Consider the following 23127-nt stretch of genomic DNA (forward strand, 5'->3'; position numbering starts at 1 on the left):
AAATAGTATTTCTTGGATTGCTTTTTAACAATGGCAAGAAGGCCAAAACTTCTAGTCTTGACGGAAGTGGTTTCTTTACAACTTGTTTTTATCTTGCCAGAATAAGAAACTTAAAAATGTGTTTTCATTATAAAAACATTTTAGCTGTTTCAGCTTATATCTCCTGCAAGGAGAGAACAACCTGCAAACCTCGACGATTATGTCTCTCTTTAGCTTTCTGCTCCTAAGGCAAAAAGTAGGTTTGTTTGTGTTTTATAGAGGACTTCTGCTTCAATTAGCACATTTAACATATCAAAAAGAATTTGTATGGCCATAAGTTCTGCATTTCACTGCAAGGAATCAGACTTTTAAAATGACATCTATTTACCAAGAGCTGTAATCAAGATGAAAATCTTGATCTTAAAATTTAACTTTGGAGGGACTTCCCTGGTGTGCTCTAGAGCCCTTGAGCCACAACTACTGACCCTGTGCACCTAGAGCCTGAGCTCCACAAGGGAAGCCACCGCGATGAGAAGCCCACTCACCACAACGAAGAGTAGCCCCCCGCTCACCGCAACTAGAGGAAGCCCGCGCACAGCAATGAAGACCCAAAGCGGCCAAAAAAAATAAATTAAATAAAATACTTTAACTTTGGAAACAGAAGGCAAAAAAACAAAACAAACCAAAAAACCCCACCCATAACAGAAACTATTTTTCAACTCTTTTCCTTGCAGGTGACACTAGCCCGACTTTGATCTACAGACATGATATCATCTACAAGGGTGCGCCCAGTGCCAAACTACTGAATTCTTTTGACCAAAACAGTGGTTTTGTGCAGCCTTACAGATGCGGGCTAAATAGCTGCAGAGTTGGCCTGCCTCTTCACAAACAGGTCAGAGCAGATTTGAGTTACACAACCCCTGCAGAAAGAGCCTCTTCCCCTGTGGCCAGCTGGAGAGTTTACATTTGTCAATTACTTCCTTCAGGGCCTGGCTCAAGATTCATTTCCTCCAAGACTCCCTCTTTCAGGAACTTCCAGGCCCTCAGCCATTCCCTTATACCACATATGCTGATTACGAGTCTGACGCTCTCTGTTCTGCTCCGCGGCGCACCGTGATGTTTTACCTCGTGACCATTCTCTAAATTTTACTTTATCCTTCAGCTAAATTAAAACTGCCTTGAAATTAGGACCTGTCTACTACCTCTTTTGTGTGCTTCTATAGCATTTAAGTATAGTGCTATAGGTACCTAGTTTCTTTCTTTCTTTTCTTTTTCTTTTTCTTTTTGCATTACGCAGGCCTCTCACTGTTGTGGCCTCTCCCGCTGCGGAGCACAGGCTCCGGACACGTAGGCCCAGCGGCCACGGCTCACGGGCCCAGCCACTCTGCGGCATGTGGGATCTTCCCGGACCGGGCCACAAGCCCGCATCCCCTGCATCGGCAGGGGGACTCTCAACCACTGCGCCACCAGGGAAGCCCCTAGTTTCTTAATAAAAGAGGAAGGTTTCATGGTGGTTGTGTTGGAGTTGGGATCCTGCCTTTGCCTTCTGTTCCTGAAAACCAGCCTCACCGCTTCCACTTCCTGGGATTTTCCCAGACTGCTCTGGTGACGGCATGCCACCCTGGCATATTCCTCTCTGCTCTGACCCCAGAAATCTGTCACAAGTTTCTCTCCTAACATCTCATGAATTTGATTTTTCCAAAGGTTAGACTGTCCATAATCAAGATGGCAAGGGTAGGGAGGCAGGGAAGAGTGAGATCTGCAAAGAGTGATATTAAGTAGATAGCAGAGGACCCAAGAAGGCATGGGAGCAAACCTGTAAGTGTTGGGAGAATCGTGGGGGGAACAGGTAGTTGGGATATGACACGGCAAAGAGCTTAAACTCTTCACAGGCAGCTCAGGTTGAGGAGGGGCTGGGGGAAATTTAGAGCAAAAGTGTTCCAAATCAATGCCGATTTAAAGAATAGTTAGAGATGCAGTTAAAGCATCTCTGAAATAAAGATTATAAGGCCTCACACATTCCTAAGGGATACATGACAATGTGCCGGGGGAAATATGAAGCCACAGGATAAACAAGGCACTTTTTCTGGAATGTCTATTTTACTAAACAATTTTGGAATCTTTCAGTTAGTTGCACATGAACTAGCTTCAGCAAACCTACCGCCCTTTTCTTGGAGGGGCTCACTTGTCTGGGAAGCCCATGAAGCTTCAGATATGGCTGGATATACAGGGGCTCCAACGATGTCAGAACTCTAGCTCTCTTTCCATCTTTTTGCTCTGCTTGGCCTCGTGCTATATGCAGGCTCTCTCCAGCTTACACTTAAGCTGATTGCTGGCAACTCGGGATCCTTATTTACCTTACTTAGCCAACCACAAGAAGGAAAAGAACTTCTTTCTCCCTATATCCATACACCTATGAAAAGACACTGCAGTTGTGCCTTGCTTGAGATATGTGCCAGTGGGGTGCCATGACTGGTAGGAAGTTGGTGCCTTCCCTAGTCCATGTCAGCATCTTAGCCCTGTGACAAGGGATCAAAGCCATTATGAATAACAGCCCCCTGGCAATGACGCAATAGGTGGACAGCGATTTCCCCCAAGGAAAGGGTGCTGGCACAGAAAGCCATCAGGCCCACTACACTCAGTGTCCAATAATTTAAAACATTTTATATTCAAATAAACCCACTTTGGTCTACCAGCAGGGTTAGGGGTACGCAGTTTAACGTCTTCTGCTGGTACTGGAACTTTCATGAAAACGTTTGGGGGGCACTGATCAATACACATTGCTTTTTCAAGCCACAGCTACTGTGTTAGTTGTGACTGTCCTTATCACACAGATGTTATACTTTTCAGATGGAAGTCTTGACACTGTAGATGTTGTAAAATTGCAGGGCCTGTGTTTCCAATCTCATAGACAGCATCCATCTCTTTGCCCCCCAGACCAAACAGACCTGAACTGTCAGACTTGTGGGCAGCTACAATAAAAGCCAGTCATGGGTGTTGCCACCTGTCTTCACCCCAGTGGAATGGACACCCTAGAAAGTGATAGAAGGGATGAGAAAGGACTGGAAAAGCCACAGGAAAATGTACGTAAGTATTAAAAAAAAAATACTGGCATGGAGGATAACATGGGGTCCCTGTGCTCCAATCTGACCAGCACGTGCTTGACCTGCCTAGCACTCAACCTACCATGGTTTCACGCTCCCCAAATTGAGGCAGAACCCGAACGGAGGAGCAGCAGACACATCAGTGCCCCCCACCCTTATCCCTTTGCCTATCACTTCCAGTAGACGATGACCAGACTTCTGATCGCCAGCATCTGCATTTCCTTGTCTCAGGGTGTTCTCTGGCTGCTAGTGTGGCTGGCTGGAAGTACCCAGATATTATTCCCCCAGTGACTGACTGGCCAGAGCTGAAGCAGCACCCCACCTCCCCATCCCTTGGATGGGATTGCTCCGAGGCATGGTCTGCACTGGCTCTCAGCTCTCCCGATGGGATTAAGCTCCAGTTGCTCGTAGTAGCTGGCTTAGTAACACATCCTTTATTGTCAAGTTTTCCTCCCTTGCATTACCCACTCCCACACTTACACCACTTATACTTGCACTTGAGTCCTTATCTCAATGTCAACTTGTGGAGGTCCCCAAGGCAAGATGAAGATTTCAGGTAAAGATTCAGGAGTTTTCTTTAGGCTAAGGAAGGCTTTCTGTGGTTCTGGATAGGAATGGTGGGCCTATTATGCAACTATCCTCTACTGTCTCTGTTGATTCATTTGGTTATTAACCCTTATGATATTAGGGCTATCCTGAGGTTATAGAACTACCTGGGGGGCCAATATGACCCCATAACACCTCTATTGGTTAGTTGCTGTTGCACAACAATAGTAACCGACCATAGTAATAATAATCCTTTATTATTACAGTTCATGCATCTAGGGATTGGTTGGGGTTGGCTGATCTAGGCTGGGCTTGCTCATTCATGGGTAGTCAGCTAGGGGCTCTCTTGCAGGCTGAGTTTAGCAGGGCAACTCTGCTCCATGTCTCTTTCCATCCCCCCTCCTGGGACCAGCCAGCCAGCCTGGGCACATTCTTCTCTTGGCAATGGCAGAGGTAGAAGAGTAACATGTCCAATGGAGCAAGTGCTTTTTTAAGCCTCTATTTGTACCATCTATGTGAATATTCCTTTGGCCCAAGTAAATTAGATGACAAAACTCAAAGGGTAGGAAAATCTCTTCCCCTCTTGGGGAGGATCTGCAAAATCCCATGGCAAGGGGCATGGAGAGAGTGAGGGATGAGGAACTGAGGCCAAATCTACTCAACGCCTATACATTTGTCCTCATATGTCTTTAACCTTTCTACTTGTCTATCTCCTGGGAGAGTCCTGCAGGAAACACTTGGCTGTCATCAATTTTTGTAACTTTTGTAAATTACATTCTGACTTGCTTAGGAAGGACTTTTATCTTTTCTCTTATACAGTAAACAACCTGTTTTTACACTTTAAAATGGATCCAATAAAGGTGTCCATCTGAACTTGTCTTAGTACTGAACTAATGAATTTGAAGTGAAGTGTCTAGTTCAATAGCTGAAGCATGATAGAAAATCCAATTAGCAACCAGAGACACTGCTTCAAGACAACACACAAATTTCCAGAAGTGTTTAATTGGAGGATTCCTTCTCATGATGATTCAGAGGCATTATTTCTTAACCTTGACATAGATGGTCCTCATGCCTTCCCCAGACATGCTGAAATAGCAGTGAAATGGAAACACACATCATCAGTATTCACTGCTGCCCTTTTTTGTATTCTCTGCCCATCAGAGGAGTTAAAAAAAAGGAAAAAAAGATTTATGACTCATTGTTTTCAAGGATGCTGCTCCCTCTGCAGTTTTCCAAGTTGTTTCTGGATAAGATTTTCTCCTTGTTTATTTTCTCCTTGTTTAAAAGCCCAGTGTTTTTACACTGTCCACTGAAGTTCTTTTTATATCCTAGGTTTGTATGTTTATGGGCCCATTAGCAAACTTCATAATACTCTTTTCTGCCCCTCAGTTGTCTTTGGTGCTTTGAAAGAGACCATACACAAAAGAGAAAGAAAATGTACCTAGGTTCAGCCAGTGCCATTAAAAACAATCATATTGTTTGACTCTCTGATGATAACCTTTTATAATAGTTCTGTTTCCTCAGATCTGCCTTTTGGGATTGCCTTTGGGCCATTTCTGAAGTGGTAGGCTCCCGGGGGTTCTCTAGGGAATTGTCCCATTATCTGTGGGAGCACAGGAAGGAATTTTACAGTAATTCTGCTACAGTGAAACATTTGCCTTGAGGCCAGAATCGAAAATAGCAGCTGGAAGGACAGTTGGAAAAGGCGGGGGAGAAGAGGGTGTGGGAGTGCAAGAGAGGTGGAGAGGGAGAGTTTTTCACATTTGGATAAAAAAACTAGCTCCAAGGCAAAACTGAGACAGGGCTGGCATCTCCCACCCTTGAAACTATCCCAAACTCAATTTCTCCTCGGGCTTGGCTCTCAAAGCCAGTGATTTCAGTGTCGAGTCGAGCGTGCTGGCTGGGGTCAGCACACTGCTCTTGGCGATGAACAGTGAGCACCAAGATTCCTGGATGTCAACCAGCAGCACTGGCCTCTCTTCCACCCGCACCAAGAGGTGCAGAAAGACTGTTGCCCCTCCCACAGCAAGTTAGCCTCCAAAACGTACAGCAGTTTTCTGGAGTAACTTGAAATTGAAGGACTAGTGTCAGTCCTCTGAAAACTTGCAGAAGAGATGCTCAACCTTTACCAATAAGTGTCCTTGCAATAAAGGACACAAATTATAGAAGGTGAGGGCAAGGGCCTAAGAGAAATAAACAAAGGAAAGTAAACTAGGAACAGAGGTACCTACATAATCATGATAGAAGAGGTCGTAGCAGCTACTCTGCCAAGATGGCCCCCAGTGAACCATGCTTCTCAGCACCAGCCCTTTATGCCGTTGTAAAATTTCCTCCCCTGAATCTGGGTTGCCTTGTGACTTACTTGCCACTACCAGAATATGGCTTCAATGACACTGTGGGTCTTCTGAAGCTAGGTCATAAGAAGCCTTGCAGCTTCTGCTTTGGTCTCCTAGACAAAAGGAGATACTCCCTTGGGACATTCCTTCTTGAACCCAGCCACCAAGCTGTGAGCAGCCCAAGCCGCATGGGGAATCCAGTTGTAGACATTCTAGTTGACAACCCAGCTCTGCTCCTTGTTGACAGCCTGCATTGACTGTCACTTCAGATGACTCCAGCAGCAGCTGCCACTGGACTGCAACCACATGAGATACAAGAAAAACCGCCCAATTGAGACCACTGAACACACAGAACATGAGATAAGAAGTTGTTGTGTTAAGCCATTAAGTTCGGTGGTGTGTAATCCAGCAATAGGTAACCAGGACAGAAGTTATACATTTACACGCATGGACAGATACACTTATGGATGGATCCATCCATCGATGGATCAAGTGAATGGCTTTTTATTTACTGACATTAATTTCTCAACAAGTATCTATGGAGCATGCATGTGCCAGGCACTGTGCTAGTCTCTGGGAATACAGTGGTGAATAAATTAATTATGGTGCCTGCCTCCAAGGAGCTTACAGTCTACTGGGCGGGAGTGGGGGGGCGCGGAGATGACAATAAATAAGCAAACATATAAATCATTGTAAAATTATAAATTATGTCAAGTTTTATGATTTTAAAAAAAAGACCATAGTGCAATGCTAGATAGAATAAGAGAGGGAGGCCTGGGTGGTCAGGAAAAGTCCCTCTGAGGTGTGATTTTTCTTCTTTTTTTTTTTTTTTTTGGCCTTGCCACGCGGCATGCAGGGATCTCAGTTCCCCAACCAGGGATCGAACCCATGCCCCCTGCAGTAGAAGCGTGGAGTCTTAACCACTGGACCACCAGGGAAGGCCTGAGGTGTGATTTTTAAGTGGATATCTGAAATATGAGAAGGAAGCAGCCACATTAGGGGTGGGAGTGGGTGCAAAGAACTTTCTAGAATAAGGGAATAGAAGGACCCTAAAGTGGGAAGGACCTTGGGGTATTGGAAGAACCGAGAGAAAGCCAGTGTAGTTGAGTTGGAGGAATTCTAGGGGAGAAACCCTGGAGAGGGAGACCTGGGCTGCACTGGGCAGACTTGCAGGCCATGATGAAGAGTCTGGATTGTCTTCTAAATGCAATGGGAAAGCGTTAAAGGTTTTTAAACAGAGGAGTGACAAGATCCAATTTACATTTTAAAAAGGTCACTCAGGCAGCCTGATTGGAAGAGGGCAAGAGGGGAACCAGGGAGGCCGTCATCCAGGTGAGATGATGGAGGCCTACAACACTCCAGCTGGAGCCCTGAGAGACATCCCACAGCACCTGCTTCCCACTGTGTCATCTGGGTCACTGCTCCTCAAAGAGCCCCAGCAGCATTCGTTCTAAGGCAGGTGTTCTATGCATGTGCTTCTGATTGATGACAAATGCCACAGGTCCATCAATTCACATCCAGAGAATCTCTAAATTGTTTCAGTGATGAAAATGCTACCCTTGTTCTGGCCTGATGAGCAAGGCTTACAGCTAACCCACCCTGGTGAGAGTATGTGTCAGGAGTGCTCAGCAAGCCTGTTTCCCTCACCCACCTCTCCCCATGCACCCTCATTTCACACAGGACACCGCCCCAGGCTGGCTGTGCGCCAGGGACTGTAGCAATGCCACCCCCCACACACAAGCCAGCAGCAAATCCTGCATCTTGAGGCACCTGATGTTCCAAGTGCCAATCCATCTGGTTGACCAGATTTACTGCCTGGGTGAAGCTGTCTTTCCTGACCAAGTTGGCTATTGTTACTAGCAGATACTGGGTCCTTGTGCTGTTGTTAAATTAGCTGTGAATAAAGGGAACCAAAGTAACTAAAGCCTACAATCCTCATAGGCTAGAGAAAAACCTGTCAATAGTAATTATTCCCCAGGATTGTCATTACAAAGGTATTTAGCTCTGCAGGCTCAGCTTCTCTCCGATTTTCACAGGATTTATAGATTGTATTTTCATAGAAACTGCCAGCCACATTTCTGACAAAAAAATTATGCGTGTGTGTGTGTGTGTGTGTGTGTGTGTGTGTGTGTGTATGGCAAGCACTAAACTGAGCCCTCAGGGGAATAGAGCCCATCACCTATCCCCAACCCACCCCTCAAATCTGCTTCCCCCAGGTCTCCCACTTCCCCCCAGCATTATCCACCCACTGCCTGTCTGGGAGTCGGCCTTGACCCTCCCTCTCCCTATGACCACTCAATGAATCTCTCCCTAAACCATTCACTTTTCTCCCTCCGCCCACTACTACCCTAGTCCAGGATGCCTAGGCAGCAACCTCTCTGGTCTCTGCATCCAGACTCCACCCATCCACTTTCTGCAGCTTTGTTTTTAACTCCCCAGACTCCTCCCTCCCTGCTTCCCCGTCATCCCTTCTGCAGCAGCCATACTGATTGACTGTCAGTGCCTCAAATAAGCTTTCTCTGAACACTGGGCCTTCCCATATACTAAGGAGATGGCAAACTAGGATCTGCGGGCCTGCTGCCTGTTTTGTAAATAAAGTTCTACCGGAACATATCCACACCCATTCATTTATGTTTTGTCTACAATACACATAACAATGTATTATTACATACAACAGTGGAAGTGAGTCGTTGCAACAGAGACTTTGTGGCTTGCAAAGCCTCAAATATTTACTATCTGGTCCTTTATAGAAAAACTTTGCTGTCCCTGCCATACACGATTCCTTCTGCCTGGAACTCTCCTCATCTTATGTCCCTTTTCCACTTCTAATCCTTCCCTCCCTTCACTTGGTTACATCTAATTATCCTTCAGCTCTTAGCCTAGAAATAACTTCCTCCAGGAAGTCCTCCCTGACTACATCCCATCCTCTGTATATGTTTCCCTAGCACTCTATTGTTGTATCACAACAATAATTACAAGGGCCTACTAGTCTCTCCCTTTAGACTGTAAGCTCCTTAAGGACAAAGACTGGGTCTGCCTTGCAGACCTGCTTCTCCATTATAGAGGGCCCTGGGGCAAGAGTATAAAGTCCTGCGTATCATTTGTCTAAATTTTTAAGCATTATAAACTACAAGCTAGCAAACTGTTAAATAAAATAACTTTATACTCTTACCCTGACAAGTATTCCTTCATATATGGTGAAAAATACATATCAAGCTATTATTTTGATATGATTAAAAGCTGGCAAAATATTAAAGACAATTTAATTATTATTGTGAATGAGTATTCCACTGATAGACCAATGTTTAGATGAGTAACAAAAATGACACAAAATTTAAGAACTATTGTATTATTTATTTTGTAAAATTTATTTTTGTTTTCGTTTTGGCAAAACCACCAATCGTGTTATAATCTAGATTTTCACATAATATGTGTTCAATTGCTTGTAATAATCTAAAGGATTAAAAATAAAATTGTATTAAAAGTAACAAAAAATTTGGATTACTTACATCAAAAAAGTAAATTAACAAATACCGTATGGTAACACATATATATGGAATCTAAGGGAAAAAAATGTCATGAAGAACCTAGGGGTAAGATGGGAATAAAGACACAGACCTACTAGAGAATGGACTTGAGGATATGGGGAGGGGGAAGGGTAAGCTGTGACAAAGTGAGAGAGTGGCATGGATATATATACACTACCAAATGTAAAATAGATAGCTAGTGGGAAGCAGCTGCATAGCACAGGGAGGTCAGCTCGGTGCTTTGTGACCACCTAGAGGGGTGGGAGAGGGAGGGTGGGAGGGTGGGAGACGCAAGAGGGAAGAGATACAGGAACATATGTATATGTATAACTGATTCACTTTGTTATAAAGCAGAAACTAACACATCATTGTAAAGCAATTATACTCCAATAAAGATGTTAAAAAAAGTAAATTAAAGTAAAAATAAGGAAAACGTGATTTTATATGTTATTTTTCTTCTAAGTTATTCAAAACCATGCATTAAAAAGGCAAAATCAGGGACTTCCCTTGTGGTCCAGTGGTTAAGACACTGCACTTCCAATGCAGGGGGTGTGGGTTTGATTCCTGGTCGGGGAACTAAGATCCCACATGCCTCGTGGTACAGCCAAAACATTAAAAAAAAAAAAAAGCTAAATTTAAAATTTAATTTTGTGAAAAATTAACGAAATCTTATTATATACATAAAGGATTTCAATTCTAGTGTGCAATGCCTATTAGTTGACAATGTAAAGAATTGGTATCACTCTTCATATAGTATATCTAGACCTACAAATGCACAAATATAATGTAAATTATTTAACATAGTTAATATCATGCTATTTCATAAGTACTCTGAGAACTGTAAATTGGAAGAATACTAAAAAGAAAATGGACTCTCAGCCCCCCTGGGAAATCATACTTCACTCTGCACCAATCTATTGCATTCAGGCTGAAAGGAGGATTTGAGAACATATTTGTCTTGTCTCTTACTTAAGACCTTCCACTGCTCAAATCCTCCTTGCGTGCCAAAGAAGTGTGTCGCTCCAACATTAGCAGTGGCACAACACACAAACCTCTGTGGCCCTGACACAGTCATCTATAGTTTTTAGGACATACTGCCAGGGATGTAATGAAGCATCTTCCTGGGGCCTGAATGAGCTGCAAAGGGTAGTTGCTTAGAGTTACAGGTCATGCTCTGCCAATGCTGAGCACAAGGGCTCAAGTGACAGAAGCAACATGTATTCTTTAATAAATTTGTGTCTGTGTGTATTTGTAATATGCATAGCCTTCTAAAGTGAGGACTCCCTGGTAGGGCTCCCTCTTGCTGGAGTATAAGGGCAATGGCAATATGGGTCTCTTGTCCACGGTTGTATCCCTACTTCTTACCATAGAGTCTGGCACGTCGTAGGCGCTCAGTAAATGCCAAACTGGGCACATTGTGAAGGATTTTTATTCTTTTGGACCAGTGAGACACTAATATATAAATGACTGGTCTCTGGCCTAACGACCATTAGGGTGTAGTCATCTACTAAAGCAGGGGTTGGTAAACCTTCTCTGTAAAGGGCCAGATAGTAAATAGTTTAGGCTTTGTAGGCTACTATGGTCTTTGTTGCAAATACTCTGTTGTAGTGCAAAAGCAGCCATAGACAATACATAAACAAGTGTGACTGTCCTCCAAAAAGACTTTATAAAAACAGGTGGCTGACCATCACCCTGATACCAAAACCAGACAAAGACACCACCAAAAAAGAAAATTACAGGCCAATATCTTTGATGAATATAGATGCAAATATTCTCAAAATATTAGCAAACCAAATCCAACAACACATAAAAAAGATCATACAACCACAACCAAGTTGGATTCATCCCAGGGTTATAAGGATGGTTCAACATGTGCAAAATCAATATGATACACCACAACAACAAAAGAAAAGACAAAAACCACATGATCATCTCAATAGATGCAGAAAAAGCATTTGATAAAATTTAACATCCATTCATGATAAAAACTCTCATGAAAGTGGGTATAGAGGGAACATATGTCAACATAATAAAAACTATCTACGACAAACCCACAGCCAATATAATATTCAACAGTGAAAAGCTGAAAGACTTCCCACTAAAAACTGGAACAAGACAAGGATGCCCACTCTCACCACTTCTCTTCAACGTAGTATTGGAACTCCTAGCCATAGCAATCGGACAAGAATTAAAAGGTATTCAAATTAGTAGGGAAGAGGTAAAATTGCCATTATATGTAGATGACATATTATACATAGAAAACCCTAAAGACTTCACACAAAAACTACTAGAAATGATAAACAAATTCAGCAAGGTGGCAGGATACAAGATTAACATACAGAAATGGTTTCATTTCTTTACACTAACAATGAAATATCAGAAAGGCAATGTAAACAAACAATCCCTTTTAAAATCACATCAAGAAAAATAAAATACTTAGGAATAAACCTCACTGAGGAGGTGAAAGACATACGCTGAAAACTACAAAACATTAATAAAGGAAATTAAAGACGATTCAAAGACATGGAAAGATATCCCATGCTCTTGGATTGGAAGAATATTATTAAAATGGCCATACTACCCAAAGCAATCTACAGATTTAATGTGATCCCTATCAAAATACCCATGACATTTTTTTTTTTTAACAGAACTAGAACAAATAATCCTAAAGTTTATATGGGACCATAAAGGACCCAAAATTGCCAAAGCAGTCCTGAGGAAAAAGTACAAAGCAGAAGGCATAACCTTCCCAGACTTCAGACAATACTACAAAGCTATAGTAATCAAAATATCAATAGCATGGTATTGGCACAAAACAGACATATAGATCAATGGAACAGAATAGAGAGCCCAGAAATAAACCCACACACCTATGGACAATTAATCTCCTCAAGGAGGTAAGAATATATACAATGGAGAAAAGACAGTCTCTTCAGCAAGTGGTGTTGGGACAGTTGGACAGCCACATGTAAATCAATGAAGTTAGAACACACCCTCACACCATACACAAAAATAAACTAAAAATGGCTTAAAGACTTAAATATAAGACGCCATAAAACTCCTAGAACATAGGCAAAACATTCTCTGACATAAATCATACCAATGTTTTCTTAGGTCAGTCTCCCAAGGCAATAGACATAAAAGCAAAAATAAACAAATGGGACTTAATCAAGCTTATAAGCTTTTTCACAACAAAGGAAACTGTAAACAAAATGAGAAGACAAGCTGTGAACCAGGAGAAAATTTGCAAATGATGTGACTGATAAGGGCTTGATTTTCAAAATATACAAACAGCTCATACAATTCAAAAAAAAACCAAACACACATACACCCCAGTCGAAAACGGGCAGAAGACTGAAATAGACATTTCTCCAAAGAAGACATACAGATGGCAAATAGGCACATGAAAAGATGCTCATCATTGCTAATTATTAGAGAAATGCAAATCAAAACTACAATGAGGTACCACCTCACACCAGTCAGAATGGCAACCATTAAAAAGTCTACAAATAATAAATGCTGGAACAGGTGTGGGGAAAAAGGAACCCTCTTACACTGTTGTTGGGAATGTAAATTGGTACAGCCACTATGGAAGACAGTATGGAGGTTCCTCAAAAAACTAAAAATAGAGTTGCCATATGATCCAGCAATTCCACTCCTGGGCACATACCCAGACAAAAACTGTAATTTGAAAAGATACATGCACTCCTATGTTAACAGCAGCACTATTTACAATAGCCAAGACATGGAAACAACCTAAATGTCCATTGACAGACAGATGGATAAAGAAGATGTGGTGTGTGGTGTGTGGAATGTGTGTGTGTATATATACACACATACCACACACACACACACACACACACACACAATGGAATCTTACTCAGCCATTAAAAAGAATGAAATAATGCCATTTGCAGCAACATGGATGGACATAGACATTATCATACTAAGTGAAGTCAGAAAGAGAAAGACAAATACCATATGATATCCCTTATATGTGGAATCTAAAATATGGCACAAATGAACATATCTATGAAACAGACTCACAGACATAGGGAACAGACTTGTGGTTGCTGAGGGGGAATGGGGGAGGGAAGTACTGGTAGCTTGGGATTAGCAGATGCAAACTATTATATATAGAATGGATAAACAACAAGGTCCTACTGTATAGCACAGGGAACTATATTCAATATCTTGTGATAAACCATAAGGTAAAGAATATGAAAAAGAATATATACATGTATAACTGAGTCACTGCTGTACAGCAGAAACTAACACAACATTGTTAATCAGGTATACTTCAATAAAATTAAAAAAATCTAAAACAGGGCTTCGCTGGTGGCACAGTGGTTGAGAGTCCGCCTGCCGATGCAGGGGACGCGGGTTCGTGCCCCGGTCCGGGAAGATCCCATATGCTGCGGAGCGGCTGGGCCCATGAGCCATGGCCGCTGAGCCTGCGCGTCCAGAGCCTGTGCTCCGCAACGGGAGAGGCCACAACAGTGAGAGGCCCGCGTACTGCAAAAAAAAAAAAAAAAAAAAAAAAAAAAAATTAAAACAAAAACCAAAAAACAGTTGGCTGGCCAGATTTGGCCCATGGGTCATAGTTTGCCAACCCCCATACTAGAGGATAGGAGGAAAGGGACAGTGCTGATGGAGAGAGGGAGGCAGAATTGGGAAATAGGAGGTGGAATTATCAGGAGCTGATGACTGCTAAGGGCATGGCCACCCTACTTGGATCCCCTTAGTTACTCAGAGGTGCCAGTGGAAGCCCGAGCTGAAACTGTGCTGAGATGTTAAAGGCATCCTGGAGGCTGGCTTTCCTTTAACTGGGCTGCTCCTCCTCCTTGGCTTCCCTGGTTAGTCACGGTGTTTGTCTTTTTATAGATATCTCGTTTTCTGTCTGGCTCAATGCTTCTCCAACCTGGCTGTACATTAGAATCACCCGGGGAGTTTATGAGAAAGATCCCTGTCTGGACTTTCTACCAGGTGTATTAGTTTGCTTGGGCTGCCAAACAAAATACCACAGACTGGGTGGCTTAAACAAAAATTTAATTTACTCAGTTCTGGAGGCTCGAAGTCCAAAATCAAGGTGCTGTCAGGGTTAGTTTCTGGTGCAGCCTCTCCCAGGTTTCCAAATGGCCCCCTTCTTGCCGTGTCCTCACTTGGCCTCTCCTCTGCGCATGCACCAGGAGAGAGCTTGAGGGAGTTCTGGCATCTCTTTTTCTCATAAGGACACCAGTCCTATCAGACTGGGGCTCTACTCTTGTGACCTCATTTAACCTTAATCCCTCCTTAAAGGCTTTATCTCCAAATATAGTCACATCGCAGGTTAGGGCTTCAACATATGAATTTGGCAAGGGGGTGGGGGGAGACACAGTTCAGTCCTGTGATACTGTGATTTATAATAAGAAATATATATTAGGTCTTCGTCCTAGCACATAGTTCCTAAAAGCCTTGTGAAGAACCATAGGGGCATCTTTTGTTACAATATTTCATTTTGTCCTCCTCAGTTCTTGAGATAGCTTCAGAGCATAAAGGTGAAATGCGTGTCTTTTGTTATTCATGACAAGCACCTTTCAACCACACTAAGTTTATGCTAACGAGGTAATTTTTGGAAAGCTCCCAAGGACAGGGCAGACTGCCAGGGGAACCAACCACATTTAGAGGGTTGCAACCTATAGTCCCACATCCCAGGCCCCCACCCCCATTTCTGGGGAGGGGAGAGCCGCTGGAGATTGAGTCCAGTTGTTAGAGGAAACACTGACCAACACCGCCTGCCCTGGCCAGGCCTGATAGTAATCACTTGCATGAATTATCTTACAACAGGAGGTCTTGGTAAGGAATGCGGAACTAACAAGCTACTACCAACCAGAAGAATTCGGGAAAGGTCAAAAGGAGAGAGAAGACACCAGTCCATATGTCCTAACCAACCTCCCAGAATCCTTCTCTCTGGAATCCATCTTGGCTGAGAGATGTATGCGACACCAGGAAGGACCCTGAGTCAGAATGATTGGCCAGAGACAACCTGGAAAATTAACCCAATTACCCAATTACCATAAAACCTGGGACTGGGAGCCGCGTGGCAGAACAGTTCTTCTGAGTTCCCTCACCCTGCTGCTCTCCACCTGGGCGCCCCTTCCCAATAAAGTCTCCTGCTTTGTCAGCACATGTGTCTCCTCAGACAATTCATTTCCGAGTGTTTGACAAGAGCCCACTCTCGGGCCCTGGAAGGGGTCCCCCTTCTGCAAGACGAGCACCAATGACCTATAACCTAATTATAGCTATGTTATGAGCCTCCTATAAAACCCCAAAAGGACAGGATTTGGAGAGCTTCCAGGTTGATGAATGTTAGAGTTGGGTTAAATTGTAGGACACTCAGCTGGTGTCACAGAATTGCTTGCAGTGTGGAAAACCTACACATCTGGTTTCAGAAGTGATGTACTGGAGTATCAAAAATAGAGGAGACACACAGGAGGTGTGCTTTTCCTTTCTAAGTCCATAACACCAGATTCTTCAATTCATTGGTTTTAGGTGGGGTCCAGGTACCCAGAAAGATCTAATGCTCAGCACAGTTGAGAAGCCACTTAGATTGGATATCCTGGCTCTGGTCTTACTTTCCCAGCTCTGTCACCTCTCCAGGACAAATCCAGTTAATAGCTCACCATTTCTGCACTTGAGCTCTCCTTTGACCAGTCCCCATTTCAAGGGAAAGAGAAGTAGACAGTATGTGGAAGGCAAGGAATTAGAGGAAGATTTCAGGGTAGTGGCAGGGCCATTCGCTTGGTGGGAACCATAAGGAAAGGAGCAGGTTTATCGGGGAAGTTGATGTGTTTGGCTTTGCTATGCTGACTTTGAGAAGCCAGTGAGACAGTCCCATGTTGCTATCAATAAGTAAGTCTGGAATTGAGATGAGAGGTCTTGGCTAGAAATAAAGAATTTGGTCTTTATCAGCAAAGAGTTGGGAGTTACATGCATGGGAGTGACTGAATGAGGAAAGAGGATCAGAAATGGAAACCTGGAGAATTCTAACACTTAAGAGAGGGGCAGTCTTGTTTCCAGTGAACAAGACTAGCAAGGAGCCATTTGAGTTAGCTGGAAAACTAGAGGAGGGAGTATAAAGGAGGAGAAAAGTCAATTGTAAATTATAACCAAGAAGCTAAGTTTAAAAACATCCGAAGCATCTCCTGGATTTGACATTTAGCCGGAATTGGCAAACTTTGTGAGACATGGTGAAGCCTATGGATACTTTCAGTTTGTCCCTGCTCTGAGTCCTGGGAAGCTGACCTGTATGGGCAGCATCAGTGGATTTCTTGGCCCAATGGTTTCGGGCTGGGCTTGGTCAAAGGAGGATATTGACAGGAAATCAGAGGGAGGGAGGATAGGAAAGTGGAGGTACCCATTCTCTCCAGTTCCCTTGAGGAGGGTCACCATAGGCTGGCTGCATTCCTTGATAAAGGCCACTACTCCTATTGGGTGGTTCTTTCCACATAGCACTCTCTCAGGCTTTGCTCCTTCCCCTTTTCCTGCAGACCCCCGGACAGTGACAGCTTCCTGCTGTTACCAGCCCCTGGGGTGCCACACTTTTCTGTTGGCTTCCCTGTATCCTGTCAGTATCTTTGTAAATAGTGCTTGTATTAAACTCCCCTAAAGTTAGCCAGTTTGAGAGTGCCCTTTGTTTCCTGCTGGGATCCTGAGTGATGCAGGACACAGTCCAGACTGTAGTGGGTGGGGGAATGAGTGGGAGATTAGGGAATAGAAAGTATTATTTTGAGAAGTACCATAGAAAAGTACAGATAATATAAAACTGTATATCTACTACCGGAATGAAAAAAAGAGGATATTGGATCATTTTGCTTCATATTTTTAAAAAAGAAATAAAATAAAAATGAAGTTTCTTTTGTTTTCCATCCCAACCCCTATCTCTTCTCTTAATGGAGACCATTGCTCTCATGAATTAGGTATGAACCCTTATAGCCCCCCCTTTTTATTCTTTTAGTATGTATTTTAGAATTTACCTAAATGCTGCCATATGTCACTCTATATGTCACTCAGCAGTTCCTTTATTTTCTCAAGAATACACTTTTGAGAACTATCCATGTTGACATTTATAGGGCTAGGCCATTTAATTGTTCCATAGCATTTTTTTTTTTAATTGGGACATAGTTGATTTACAATGTTGTGTTAGTTTCAGGTATACAACAAAGTGAATCCGTTATACATATACATATATCCACTCTTTTTTAGATTCTTTTCCCATATAGGCCATTACAGAGTACTGAGTAGAGTTCCCTGTACTATACAGTAGGTCTCCATTAGTTATCTATTTTATACATAGTAGTGTGTATGTGTCAATCCCAATCTTCCAGTTTATTCCTCCTCCTCCCCCTTAGCCCCCGCAAAGTTGTTTTTTTTTTAACAACAATTTAATTAGCTTATGATACTGTGTGTAGCCTGGGTGGTCCCTTTGGGGGTTTTTTCGTTTGTTTTTTTAAGTATAGTTGATTTACAATGTTGTGTTAGTTTCTGGTGTACAGCAAAGTGATTCGGTTATACATATATATTCTTTTTCATATTCTTTTCCATTATGGTTTATTACAGGATATTGAATATAGTTCCCTGTGATATATAACAGGACCTTGTTATTCATCTATCCTATATATGATAGTTTGCATCTGCTAATCCCAAACTCCCAATCCTTCCCTTCCCCACCCGCCCTCCGCCTTGGCAACCAAAAGTCTGTTCTCTATGTCTGTGAGTCTGTTTCTGTTTCGTAAATAAGTTCATTTGTGTCACATTTTAGATTCCACAAAATGGTATTTTATTTTTTATATCAATTTATTTATTTCCTAATAATGGACATTTTTATGATTCCAGTTCTTCTACTATTATAAACAATACCGTAATGAACATCTTTGTACCTTTCTCCTGATGTATGAGCCTTTCTCCAGGGTAGGTACATAAAAGAGGAATTGATGATGATCGGGTTTGTGCATTTTTGATCTTACTAGACATTACCGAATTGACATCCTTAGGAAGTAGTTCTATAAACTTCCATAAACAGTGGATACAAGCTCTCGTTTTTTCATTTCATGGTCAACATTTTATGTTGTTAGAGTTTACGATTTTTAAAAAATCTGATGATTGTAAAATCAGTATATAAAAAACAATATACAACTATTGCTATTAAAGATAAATGTATGTTTTTGGAATAGATAATATATGCACATGGCATAAAATTCAGAAGGTACAAGAGCATATACAGTAGAAAATAAGTCTTCCCCCAACCCCTGTCTCTTAGCCACCTAGCTCTCTGCCCTGTAATCTGTTTCTTGTGTGTTCTTCAGATACATGTAACTGCATAGGATGTATGTAGTAAAACACTAAGACAATTCATTCTATTGCACTTCTTTTGCCTCAGTAGGTTCTATACAGTTTTATAGACTCAATGTTAATTATTTCATTTTACCATAAACCCTGTTTCTGTAGATCCCACAAGCATAGGTTTGGGTGACAACTTGAAGAACTAATTCCAAAGTCAAGGACCCATCAATTCTAAAGGTCCCATCACTACTGCTCTGAGGGGCTTAGGGAACATCTATAACAAGTTCTACTCTCCTAGACTTTCCAATGGAAGATTGTGGACTAGGTCTTATCATCTGTCATGGTACCATCAGGAAAACAGTCAGCACTGTAGGTATTTCAAATAGGAAGGGATTTAACACAGGGAATTAGAGACTTTCACAACTCTGGGGAACTGGCAGGAAGGATGGCAGTTAAGATCTGTTTCAGGAAATCTGGAAGTGCAGGGATCACAAGGAAGCTACTGCCATTGATCTCAGCTGCCTGTAAAAGCAACGGGAAGATTCTCAGACCACCCACCCAAAAGCTGTAGGCAAAAATCCCACGTCAGCCATCCCATCTGCTGCTGCCTATACTTCTGCCCATAACTGCCTCTAGAAGACAATGGCTTCTCTTTCTCTTCCCTACCAGATCTCATGCAAGTGCCTCTCATTAGTGGAGTCTAAGAGAACATATTCTCCTGTGGAAAAATACAGATATGATACTGAATATCCACATATGGCAACTAGAAGGATTCTCAATAAACCCTCCTTCCCTTATACATAGGTGACTTTATTACTCACATTTGTAGTATTACATTCTGCTCCTATTAGAGACAGACAGCATGAGAATTGGTAGAATACGTATGATGATTTATTTCATAAATTTTATATAAGGCAACAGTAATTAAGCACCTATTTTATCCTCCAAAATCACCCAGTAGGTGAGAAAGACTTTGGGAAGAATAACAGAAAAGGAAGGAAAAGATCCATTTCCTATTCAAGCAAGCAAGCATTATTCATCTAACAAACTTTGAGATCCTACTACGTGTTCACATCAGAAACCGGAGGAAAGCAGAACTTGATATGGACTCATACATATTCAATCAAGGGAAAAAAATCTGCATAGGAAACAAGCTTATGGTTACCAAAGGGGAAAGGTGGGGAGCAGGGATAAATTGGGAGTTTGGGATTGACATATACACACTACTATATTTAAAATAGATAACCAACAAGGATCTAGTGTATAGCACAGGAAACTCTGCTCAATATTCTGTAATAACCTAAATGGGAAAAGAATTTGAAAAAGAAGATATATGTATAACTGAATCACTTTGCTGAATACCTGAAACTAACACAACACTGTAAATCAACTACAGCCCAGGCTTCCCTGGTGGCGCAGTGATTAAGAATCTGCCTGCCAGTACAGGGGACACAGGTTTGAGCCCTGGTCCAGGAAAAATCCCACATGCTGCAGAGCAACTAAGCCCGTGTGCCACAACTACTGAACTGACACTCTAGAGCCTGCGAGCCACAACTACTGAGCCCGTGCACCACAACTACTGAAGCCCGTGCACCTTAGAGCCCGTGCTCCGCAACAAGAGAAGCCACCACAATGAGAAGCCCGCATACTGCAATGAAGGGTAGCCCCCACTCTCCGTAACTAGAGAAAGCCCGCATGCAGCAACGAAGACCCAATGCAGCCAAAAGTAAAAAAAATAAATTAAAAAAATCAAATTCTTAAAAAAAAAATCAACTACAGTCCAATATAAAATAAAAATTTTTTAAAAAGAAAAAACATACTATCTCAAAAAAAAGAAAAACAACGATAAGTACAAACCAATCTTTGTGGAGCTAATCAACTAGATCAAGAAGAGAAATTACATATGAACTCTGCAACAAAAGATAAATTCAGTGGTGGTATAAAATTTTTTTTTTAAACTTTCATTTTTAAATCAAGGTGTTCAACTTAAAATCCTTCTTGTTTTGGGAGGGAAGACAGAATAAAGCTAAAGTCCCACCTCATGTTTTCTGTGATTCTACATCCGACAGAACACTCTATAGATCAAAAATGCAAGTGTAAAGAGATACGAGGTAAGGTGGTGAGCAGCACGAGATGGGGTTTCGCACAGCAGAAGGAGAGGGAAAGAAAAGGAGGGGAAAAAAAGGCAAGCATTCAAAATTCACTTATACTTAGGGCTATATGTTAGATGCCATGGAAAATTAAAAGATAAGACATGTTCCCTGGCCTCAAGGAACTTAAGGCAGGATTTGCCCAAAGGCTCTAAGGTGCCTAGAAGAAGGCTGTTTGCCGTGTGCCTTACAAGCATGGTCTCATTTAATTCACATACTAACCCCACGAGGCAAGCACTTCTGAGCCTATGTTTCAGGTAAGGAAACTGAGGCACAAATAAGTTCCATAACTTGCTCCCCTCCAGCAAGAAGTGGAGCCAGGAGTTTATGTCAGCACGATTCCTAACCGCTACCCTCTCCAGGGCAGAAAGACTCTAGTGGACAATGGAACTGATGTCTCCTAGAAAAAAATTGTCTCTAGGAGGTAGAAGCATAACTCATTCATTCCTCAGCCCCCCTCCCCAGGTCCCATAGATATATTTTCTAACTCTGTACTATTTTAAAAATATTTCTTTCTTCTCTTGCCTTCCCTAATTCCCATTTCTCCAATGCTTATCTTCTCTTTCTGTCCCACTTCTCTCCCAAAGCCTGCAACACATACATAATGAATGTAAGCTGTGCTTTTAGTTTTTCCAAATTGTCATCTTTCTTTGGGTCTAGGCTTGGAGGAGATGGAATAGGTAACCCCTCAGACTAATTTTTCCCTCTGTCCTGCATCATTCCCATCAGCTTACATAGTTTAGTACTCTCATCTTAAAAAAGTATATAGTAACTATTTTAAAGAAAATAGTCCTTGGCCCCTCATGCTCCTGCAACTGTATTTCTCTATGCCCCGTTTGCTGCGTCAGCTTATAAAAAGTTGTTTGTAGCTACTGTCTTCATTTCTTACCTTTTCATTCTCTCTTCAGCCCACTTCACGGGCTTTTGTCCTACCCTCTACGCTGACATCTCCCAAATTTGTATTTCCAGCCCCAACCTTCTTAACCAGCTGTCTCCTTCACTCTGATGTGGATGTTTAATTTCGAAATTAACGTGCTGCCAAGGCAAACCCTTGTTTCCCCAGCCTGACCTATGCCTCTCCCAGCTTTCCTTATCTGGCAAATAGCTCCAACAGGAGCCCAGAGAGTCTGAGGATCATCCATTCCCTCATTCCCCCACCTTGAACCCACCAACAAGAGCTATCTACTCTACCTCAGACACATCCAAAATCTGTCTGCTTCTCTCCATCTTGATCCTCATCCAAGCGACCATTATCTCTTACTGAGATTGTTATAGACACTTTATGTAACCCATGCTCCATGTGGTAGCCAGAGTAATATTTTAAAATGCAGATCAGGTAATATCACTCCTCTGCTCAAAACCCTTCGATGTCATTCCATCACGTTTAGCATAAATTCTGGCTTTCAAGGCTCTGCATTGTTAGGTTTCTGGTCCTCTCTCTGACTGGATCCCCCCCTCCCCTCCTCTCCAAACCCCAGCCATACCTGCTATCTTTCTGCTCCTCGTGCAGGTTAAGGTTTGGAGCTTCTGCATTATTTACCTCCTCCCTAGATTATCAACTCCTTTGATCTTCATTGCTGGCTTCTTCCCAATATTTGGGTCTCAATTCAAATGTCACCTTCTCAGAATGGCCTTCCTGCATCACCCAATTTAAAACATTCACTCATCTACTCTCTATCACCCTGTCCTGTTTTATTTGATATTAGCACTTATTACTACCTAGTGTTCCATTGCTTTGTGTGAGTCTATCCACATTAGAATGCAAGCTCTGTGAGGACCAGAACCTTGTCTTTCTTGTGTTTTGCCACGTGCCCAGCACCTAGAATGGTGCCTAGCACATAGCAGGGACTCAAATATTTAATAAATTAGCGAAAGATAAGATCCTTCAACTCTAGGACCATTATGACTCATAAATTGCTACATAATTTTCCCAATTGTCTAATGACATTGCTATATAACTTATGAGCTCTCAAAATATGATTCATGATGATGAAAGCACAGAAAATAACTTTCCCTTAAAAATTCTGGAGAGACAAAGGAAAAGAGAAGATCTTAATGTATGCTTTCATCTTAATGAATATTTGGTTTTTTTTTTTTTGTTTTTTTTTAAGGGGGGGGATGAGGCACTTCCAAATTAAGTTTCACATTGCATTAATTATTTCTA

At 42.2% G+C, this 23127-nt stretch overlaps 1 long non-coding RNA gene across 2 annotated transcripts in view; it reads right to left on the bottom strand.

Annotated features, from left to right (window-relative positions):
- LOC132511144 (uncharacterized) overlaps positions 1–23127 on the bottom strand; it is a 95309-nt gene that overhangs the window by 35847 nt on the left and 36335 nt on the right. Inside the window, exon 5 of one of the 2 annotated variants that reach the window (XR_009537531.1) lies at positions 2995–3011. The exons of the other annotated variant lie outside the window; for it this stretch is intronic. This is a non-coding gene — a long non-coding RNA (uncharacterized LOC132511144). Of the gene's footprint in view, positions 1–2994; positions 3012–23127 lie in introns of those variants that run through there. 2 annotated transcript variants of the gene reach the window in all.

The sequence above is a fragment of the Lagenorhynchus albirostris genome, chromosome 20, assembly GCF_949774975.1.
Source record: "Lagenorhynchus albirostris chromosome 20, mLagAlb1.1, whole genome shotgun sequence".
Taxonomy (NCBI): domain Eukaryota; kingdom Metazoa; phylum Chordata; class Mammalia; order Artiodactyla; family Delphinidae; genus Lagenorhynchus; species Lagenorhynchus albirostris.